This window comes from Oncorhynchus nerka, unplaced genomic scaffold (genome assembly GCF_034236695.1).
Source record: "Oncorhynchus nerka isolate Pitt River unplaced genomic scaffold, Oner_Uvic_2.0 unplaced_scaffold_715, whole genome shotgun sequence".
Taxonomy (NCBI): Eukaryota; Metazoa; Chordata; class Actinopteri; order Salmoniformes; family Salmonidae; genus Oncorhynchus; species Oncorhynchus nerka.
In genome coordinates this window covers 163,262-173,379 of record NW_027040467.1, presented here as the reverse complement: position 1 = coordinate 173,379, position 10,118 = coordinate 163,262, and positions in this window count along the sequence as shown.

Below are 10,118 nucleotides of genomic sequence, written 5' to 3'. Positions count from 1 at the left end.
TACTATATTCCTGGCATGAGTAGCAGGGCGCTGAAATGTTGCGCGATTTTTAACAGAATGTAAGTAATGTAAAAAGTAAGCCCTAAGCTTAAGTGGTTAAAAACACTCATTCAGACCGCTAGGTGTAATTGATCCTATCGTACCAGTTAAAAACGCTCATTCAGACCGCTAGGTGTAATTGATCCTATCTTACCAGTTAAAAACGCTCATTCAGACCGCTAGGTGTAATTGATCCTATCTTACCAGTTAAAAACGCTCATTCAGACCGCTAGGTGTAATTGATCCTATCTTACCAGTTAAAAACCCTCATTCAGACCGCTAGGTGTAATTGATCCTATCGTACCAGTTAAAACGCTCATTCAGACCGCTAGGTGTAATTGATCCTATCTTACCAGTTAAAACACTCATTCAGACCGCTAGGTGTAATTGATCCTATCTTACCAGTTAAAACGCTCATTCAGACCGCTAGGTGTAATTGATCCTATCGTACCAGTTAAAAACACTCATTCAGACCGCTAGGTGTAATTGATCCTATCGTACCAGTTAAAACGCTCATTCAGACCGCTAGGTGTCATTGATCCTATCTTACCAGTTAAAACGCTCATTCAGACCGCTAGGTGTCATTGATCCTATCTTACCAGTTAAAACGCTCATTCAGACCGCTAGGTGTAATTGGTCCTATCGTACCAGTTAAAACGCTCATTCAGACCGCTAGGTAAACAAGTGCTATGCCCTTCAATTGATCCTATCGTACCAGTTAAAAACGCTCATTCAGACCGCTAGGTGTAATTGATCCTATCGTACCAGTTAAAACACTCACTCAGACCGCTAGGTGTAATTGATCCTATCATACCAGTTAAAAACGCTCATTCAGACCGCTAGGTGTAATTGATCCTATACCAGTTAAAACGCTCATTCAGACCGCTAGGTGTAATTGATCCTATCTTACCAGTTAAAACGCTCATTCAGACCGCTAGGTGTAATTGATCCCATCGTACCAGTTAAAAACGCTCATTCAGACCGCTAGGTGTAATTGATCCTATCGTACCAGTTAAAACACTCATTCAGACCGCTAGGTGTAATTGATCCTATCGTACCAGTTAAAACGCTCATTCAGACCGCTAGGTGTAATTGATCCTATCTTACCAGTTAAAACGCTCATTCAGACCGCTAGGTGTAATTGATCCTATCGTACCAGTTAAAACCTTTTATGGAGCATGCGAATTTTCGCAGTCTTTAAAAAAGAATCGCGCAACATTTCAGCGCCCTGCTATTCATGCCAGGAATATAGTACGTTCATTTGGTTAGTGTGTGTGGCTAGGAAACAGTCGGACCTTTCCAAAACTGTTTAAATCACGCCTGTGCCATTTACAGAACGTGCGTTTCCGTCGAATAGTGCATGAAAATCTGTTCACTGAAAATGTAAAAATATATTCTTCCGCACCTGCAGGCAATTGTTTACAGAGAACAGAATTAAATAGAGCCGAGTTCTCATTTGCTACAGCTTCCCCATGCTGTCTAGAGTTACGTCATTAGTTTCGCAATTGATTCTTGGTCTAACCCAAACAAGGGACCTACTTTCCTACTGGCACCGCCCAGATTTTGGGACGACCATTTCCAAACATATTTTCTCCACGGACAAAGCTAACGATTTCACACCGCCTCCTGAGGTATTTTATCGCTTATTAACGTGTACTAATACCTAAAGTTGCATTACAAAAGTATTTGAAGTGTTTTGTGAAAGTTTATCGTCGACTTTTGGCATTTTAAAAATGACGTTACGTTATGAAATGCTAATTTTTTCCTCTAATTCCTAGGTATTCCTAGCTCGATATCTAGGCTATATATGGACCGATTTAATCGAAAAAAGACCCTAAATGATGTTTATGGGACATCTAGGAGTGTCAAGAAAGAAGCTCGTCAAAGGTAATAAATGTTTTATATTTTATTCAAAGCCTTTTCGCTTGTGACGCTACCGCAAAATCTGTCGTTAGGTGAAGTTGAAGTATTTTGAGGGTGCATGGTACCAGATAAAAGCTTCACATGCTTTCCCCGAAAAGCATTTTACAAAACTGACTTGGTGAATAGATTCACAACGAGTGTACCTTTAATTCAGTATATTGTATGTCAATTTTAATGAAAGTTTGAGTTTTATCAAAAACTATACGTGGCGCACTTGAAATGTCCGCTGATTTGATTCCCAAAAAGGAAGCGCTTCTCTAAGAAGTTTTAAAACGCTCATTCAGACCGCTATGTGTCATTGATCCTATCGTACCAGTTAAAAACGCTCATTCAGACCACTAGGTGTAATTGATCCTATCGTACCAGTTAAAAACGCTCATTCAGACCGCTAGGTGTAATTGATCCTATCTTACCAGTTAAAAACGCTCATTCAGACCGCTAGGTGTAATTGATCCTATCTTACCAGTTAAAAACGCTCATTCAGACCGCTAGGTGTAATTGATCCTATCTTACCAGTTAAAACGCTCATTCAGACCGCTAGGTGTAATTGATCCTATCTTACCAGTTAAAAACGCTCATTCAGACCGCTAGGTGTAATTGATCCTATCTTACCAGTTAAAACGCTCATTCAGACCGCTAGGTGTAATTGATCCTATCTTACCAGTTAAAACGCTCATTCAGACCGCTAGGTGTAATTGATCCTATCGTACCAGTTAAAAACACTCATTCAGACCGCTAGGTGTAATTGATCCTATCGTACCAGTTAACCTCTTGCTCCTACCTGACACGCAGGCGTCCCATCTAGACATCTGGAAATGCAAATGCGCTACGCTAAATGCTAATAGTATTAGTTAAAACTCAAACGTTCATTAAAATACACATGCAGGGTAGTGAATTAAAGCTACACTCGTTGTGAATCCAGGCAACAAGTCAGATTTTTTAAATTCTTTTCGGCGAAAGCATGAGAAGCTATTATCTGATAGCGTGTAACACCCCAAAAGACCCGCAGGGGACGTAAACAAAATAATTAGCATAGTCGGCGCTACACTAAACGCACCAATAAAATATAAAACATTCATTACCTTTGACCATCTTCTTTGTTGGCACTCCTAGATGTCCCATAAACATCACTATTGGGTCTTTTTTTTCGTTTAAATCGGTCCATATATAGCCTAGATATCAATATATGAAGACTGTAATCAAGGAAAAAAACATTGTTTTATAACGCGACGTCTTTTTTTTTTTTTTTTTAAAGTCGACGATAAACTTTCACAAAACACTTCGAAATACTTTTGTAATGCAACTTTAGGTATTAGTAAACGTTAATAAGCGATCAAATGAATCACGAGACGAAGTATATTCTATAGGGGTACGTCTGGAAATAATGTCCGGGTAAATCTCAACCAAAATATCCGGTCGGAGACCTGAAGTAAAAGCCTGTCTCTTGTTCGTTTGACCAAGAAACAAAGACTAGGCAAATGACAAGACTGTTGACATCGTGTGGAAGCTGTAGGTATTGCAACCTCGGCCGCATTTATTGTGGTTGACCTTTATCAATCGGTTGAAGTCGCGCATGGATATATTTTTCCATTTTCAGTGATCAGATTTTCCTGCACTTTTCGATGAAACGCACGTTCTGTTATAGTCACAGCCGTGATTTAACCAGTTTTATAAACGTCTGAGTGTTTTCTATCCACACATACTAATCATATGCATATACTATATTCCTGGCATGAGTAGCAGGGCGCTGAAATGTTGCGCGATTTTTAACAGAATGTAAGTAATGTAAAAGTAAGCCCTAAGCTTAAGTGGTTAAAAACACTCATTCAGACCGCTAGGTGTAATTGATCCCTACCAGTTAAAAACGCTCATTCAGACCGCTAGGTGTAATTGATCCTATCTTACCAGTTAAAAACGCTCATTCAGACCGCTAGGTGTAATTGATCCTATCTTGAGTTAAAAACGCCATTATCTTATCCAGTTAAAAACGCTCATTCAGACCGCTAGTTGTAATTGATCCTATCGTACCAGTTAAAAACACTCATTCAGACCGCTAGGTGTAATTGATCCTATCGTACCAGTTAAAACGCTCATTCAGACCGCTAGGTGTAATTGTTTGTAGGTCTCTTATCCACCTACGTTCCACTGCTTTTCACCGCCCACTGGTCCACCCAGAACACGACTGTAATCCTGATATATGGAGGTAAGTGATGCGGTGATCCTGGAAATGAGTCACTAGTTCTGTGTGTAAATGGGCCCGTTTGATATTGTATAGATGTTGTTTAAGTCTATTTTCTATTGTATACTGGGTTTCCCCAATGTAGTGTTTTTTTGCTAAATGTGCAAGTGATTATATATATGACATTTGGAGTGTATAGTGAAATGGAGTCTAAAACTGGTGTGGAGGTCTTGCTGTATGAGTTTGAAATTAATTGTCTTGGTCTGAAGTGGGCCGTGTAGGGTTTGGGTGGTTGTGGGGGCTTGGTACTGTATTTAGCTTGGAGGAGGATGTCTTTGAGGCTCTTATTCCTCCTAAATGCTGAGATTATTCTATACGGCTGGAGGGGTGTTTGTGCCTGTTGGGTGATGGAAAAATGGTGTTTGAACGCCTGATGTAAAGGTCTGATCCTATATGAGAATGTAGTAACTAGGATGATGAGTATTGTCTGCTGTTCGGAAGGGGAATGAGAGGAGGAAAGAAGATTGTGGTTCCGAGGGGGGTCAATTTCCAAATTGGTTGTTCTAGGAGGGGTAAGGTTAGGGGTAGGGTTATGATTAGGATTAGGGGTGGGGTTAAGGGTGGGGTTATGGTTAGGGTTAGAGTTAAGGTTAGTGGTGGGGTTAGGGTTAGTGGTGGGGTTAAGAGTGGGGTTAAGGGTGGGGTTATGGTTAGGGTTAGAGTTAAGGTTAGTGGTGGGGTTAAGGGTGGGGTTAAGGGTGAGGTTATGGTTAGGGTTAGAATTAAGGTTAGTGGTGGGGTTAGGGTTAGGATTAGGGTTAGTGGTGGGGTTAGGGTTAGTGGTGGGGTTAGGGGTGGGCTTATGCTTATGATTAGAGTTAGGATTAGGGTTAGTGGTGGCGTTAGAGTTAGGGGTGGGGTTAGGGTTAGGTGTTTTGTGGAACAAACAAAGAGACACGGAGGAAGACAGGAGAGAGAAGCTATGAGTAGCAGACCAATACGCGACTGTGGACTTTGTTGTAAACAGAATCTAGTGCGGCTAGATCGACATTTGAAGTGTGTACATGCACTTAAGTTCGGTACAATGGAATGGACGAATGCTATGCAATTTAGCCGGATTTCGACTGAGAGAAGGCGGGCCGAATCAGTGCTTGAACCGCGGCCGGAGGACCCTGCGATTTGGCAGTGTTCAGAAAGTGAGTTGTCCGTGGAGCAGCAGCTGGTGGACGAGGGTGTGCAGCAGCTGGTGTCCCAGGGTGAGCAGCAGCCGGTGGACGAGGGGGATGAGACGGCAGGTTCTTCGTCAGCGGTGCAGCCAACCAGTCAAGTCGGTAGTGAACTGTGCTCGGAACCGAGGGAGCAAGGCTGCGTCTTGGTGACTTCCACTGAGAGCAAGAGTGATGAAGACGGCGTTGTGCCGTCCCAAATTCAGGTTTGGAGTAATGCAATATTGACTGAGTATGAAAACTATATTGTGGGTATACACCCTTCAGTTAAACACATTGACAATAGTCGCACCAGTATGTCCCGAGTACGGCAATTCCTCTACATTATGTCGGAGGGAAAGGCCGATGAAGGACTGTCTTTTCTAGATGACTACAGACGTGTGTCTGATTGGTATGCTCAATGTGACGGCCGTGGTTTGGCACCATCCACGTTAAAAATGTACCGAGCCGATGTTAGAGTTTTCCTCAAATATCTTATTCAGTTCCGGCCAGATGGTATGCAAGCTAAGGTCGTTGCAATTCGAAAGATGTTACTCTGCTTGGCGAAGATGGACAGGGACTCGCGGCAGAGCCAGGCAACACATAGGGCAAAATTCCGCCAACGCTGCAGGGACGAGGTGCTCAGCGCTGCGGAGTTAAAACGCTTTGTTGAGCTAAGCAATCAAGCCATTCCTTCAGTCCTAAGTAGGCTGGAGGAACGTGCCACATGCTCTGACAGGCGTAGGTTTACAGCTCTCATGTCCAGCCGGTTGGCAATATTTAATGGCACTCGATGATCCCCAGTGACAATGTTTAGTGTGAGTGATTTCAGTGAAGTAACCCCGGAAGGTGGGGGTTATCAGATGTGTGTAGCTTCCCACAAAACTAACTATAGCTTCGGGGAGTGCAGAATTGTTCTATGTCAGGAGGAATACACTTGGCTTCAACGATTCCATCAAATCAGGCCTCATCTGAGTGGAATGACCTCAGACACAGAACTGTTCTTTTTCACATCCTGTGGTCAACCCTATGCTAATCTGTGTGAGTATGTGGGGCAAATCTTTGCAGAGTTTGGCATTGGAAGTAAAGTGACCTTCGGTACAATTCGACGCAGTGTTGCCACGTTGAACTTCAACCAAGGCTCAGTTACAGACCGTGGAACTGTTGCTGACCATATGTGTCACTCTCTGGAAACGCAGTCACGTTACTACCGGTACCATAATTTGCCCAAAAATGCCAGCCGGGCCCAGATTGGATGTGTACTTTTTGAATTATTCACGTTTTGGTGTCCCGGAATTTGACCCACAATTGCGCAGCACACATTCGCCCTTTCAGATTTTGGGATTCCATCGATAAATTGGCCTGCCCGGTAAATACACACTCAGTGCCGGGGTAAGCAGACAGGTACCGGCGCGAAATCAGAAACCTGGTTTTTGACAACAAGACTTCCATGTCCTAGAGAGACGGGGGTGGTGCCAAACTGCTCAGCCCGAATAGAAAATGAGTAATGGGCACTTTTGAGGGATGTGAGCCCCTCGGAACCATGGTACTTTGGACATTTGCCTTCGGCGACCGATTTAGTGGGTTTACAAGCCGCGCACCGTTCATGCGAGATCCAGCCGAACTGTCTGACCGAGTGGCCCTACATTGGTGTTCCGGTGCGGGGAGTGGCACACTCAGGCTGCGAAGCATGTGGTGATGGTCATCCCATAACGCATCGGCGCCAGAAACACGTATTTTCAAACCCTGTCTTTAACGTGGACCTACCCGGTTGACCCAAGCGGTCTGGCCGAGGTTGTGGTTCCTTTTTGCCCGGTTGATGGCGTTCTGAACGGACGCTCCAACTAGACAAGAGACCTCTCGAGCGGCGTCCCGGCACCTGTGGCTTCGGCCATGGGCAGTCCGGGCCTCCCGCTGGGCGCGCGGTGGATTGCGCCAGGGCCTCCTCCCCTGACGGGACCGGTCCCTGGTTGTTCTTTGCTTAGTGCGCCCAGGTACAACATCTACGTTGTGAGTGGCTACCTGGTTGATCCTGCCAGTAGCATATCCTTGTCTCAAAGATTAAGCCATGCAAGTCTAAGTACACACGGCCGGTACAGTGAAACTGCGAATGGCTCATTAAATCAGTTATGGTTCCTTTGATCGCTCCAACGTTACTTGCATAACTGTGGCAATTCTAGAGCTAATACATGCCAACGAGCGCTGACCTCCGGGGATGCGTGCATTTATCAGACCCAAAACCCATGCGGGCCAATCTCGGTTGCCCCGGCCGCTTTGGTGACTCTAGATAACTTCGAGCCGATCGCGCGCCCTTTGTGGCGGTGACGTCTCATTCGAATGTCTGCCCTATCAACTTTCGATGGTACTTTCTGTGCCTACCATGGTGACCACGGGTAACGGGGAATCAGGGTTCGATTCCGGAGAGGGAGCCTGAGAAACGGCTACCACATCCAAGGAAGGCAGCAGGCGTGCAAATTACCCACTCCCGACTCGGGGAGGTAGTGACGAAAAATAACAATACAGGACTCTTTCGAGGCCCTCGAAGTGTTTGATTGTCACAGACATCAGATTGGTTCATTGTAATGTGTTGTTTTACAGGGTCAGTCATAGTAGTATGATAGGTGTTGTTTTACAGGGTCAGACATAGTAGTATGATAGGTGTTGTTTTACAGGGTCAGTCATAGTAGTATGATAGGTGTTGTTGTACAGGGTCGTAGTAGTATGATAGGTGTTGTTGTACAGGGTCAGTCATAGTAGTATGATAGGTGTTGTTGTACAGGGTCGTAGTAGTATGATAGGTGTTGTTTTACAGGGTCAGTCATAGTAGTATGATAGGTGTTGTTGTACAGGGTCGTAGTAGTATGATAGGTGTTGTTGTACAGGGTCGTAGTAGTATGATAGATGTTGTTTTACAGGGTCATAGTAGTATGATAGGTGTTGTTGTACAGGGTCGTAGTAGTATGATAGGTGTTGTTTTACAGGGTCATAGTAGTATGATAGGTGTTGTTGTACAGGGTCGTAGTAGTATGATAGGTGTTGTTGTACAGGGTCGTAGTAGTTTGATAGGTTTTGTTGTACAGGGTCGTAGTAACCATGGTGACCATGGAGAAAATTAGATGTAAGTGTCTTGCTTAAGGGCACATCGACAGATTTTCACCTTGACGGGTCAAGTTTTCAAACCAGCGATACCAGTTACTGACCCACCACTCTAACCACTAGTCTATCTGACCATACCACTTACTGACCACCACTCTAACCACTAGTCAATCTGACCATACCAGTTACTGACCCAACACTCTAACCACTAGTCTATCTGACCATACCAGTTACTGACCCACCACTCTAACCACTAGTCTATCTGATCATACCAGTTACTGACCCACCACTCTAACCACTAGTCTATCTGACCATACCAGTTACTGACCCACCACTCTAACCACTAGTCTATCTGACCATACCAGTTACTGACCCACTACTCTAACCACTAGTCTATCTGACCATACCAGTTACTGACCCACCACTCTAACCACTAGTCTATCTGACCATACCAGTTACTGACCCACCACTCTAACCACTAGTCTATCTGACCATACCAGTTACTGACCCACCACTCTAACCACTAGTCTATCTGACCATACCAGTTACTGACCCAACAGTCTAACCACTAGTCTATCTGACCATACCACTGACCATGTGGACACCTCCTAGTGGTGGGGTTGTTAGGAGTGTTAATCAGACCATGTGGACACCTCCTAGTGGTGGGGTTGTTAGGAGTGTTTATCAGACCATGTGGACACCTCCTAGTGGTGGGGTTGTTAGGAGTGTTTATCAGACCATGTGGACACCTCCTAGTGGTCTGGTTGTTAGGAGTGTTTATCAGCCCATGTGGACACCTCCTAGTGGTCTGGTTGTTAGGAGTGTTTATCAGACCATGTGGACACCTCCTAGTGGTGGGGTTGTTAGGAGTGTTTATCAGACCATGTGGACACCTCCTAGTGGTGGGCTTGTTAGGAGTGTTTATCAGACCATGTGGACAGGTGGTCAGGTTGTTAGGAGTGTTTATCAGACCATGTGGACAGGTGGTCAGGTTGTTAGGAGTGTTTATCAGACCATGTGGACAGCTCCTAGTGGTGGGGTTGTTAGGAGTGTTTATCAGACCATGTGGACACCTCCTAGTGGTCTGGTTGTTAGGAGTGTTTATCAGACCATGTGGACACCTCCTAGTGGTCTGGTTGTTAGGAGTGTTTATCAGACTATGAGGACACCTCCTAGTGGTGGGGTTGTTAGGAGTGTTTATCAGACCATGTGGACACCTCCTAATGGTGGGGTTGTTAGGAGTGTTTATCAGACCATGTGGACACCTCCTAGTGGTCTGGTTGTTAGGAGTGTTTATCAGACCATGTGGACACCTCTTAGTGGTGGGGTTGTTCGGAGTGTTTATCAGCCCATGTGGACACCTCCTAGTGGTGGGGTTGTTAGGAGTGTTTATCAGACCATGTGGACACCTCCTAGTGGTGGGGTTGTTAATAGAACTACCCCTCCCGGATCCGGGAGAATTGTCATCAACTTACACTAATTAGCATAACGCAACGGACAAAAAATCTTACTAGAAAATATTCATATTCATGAAATCACAAGTGAAATATATTGAAACACAGCTTAGCCTTTTGTTAATCACCCTGTCATCTCAGATTTTGAAATTATGCTTTACAGCCAAAGCAAGACAAGCATTTGTGTAAGTTTATCGATAGCCTAGCATAGCATTATGCAAA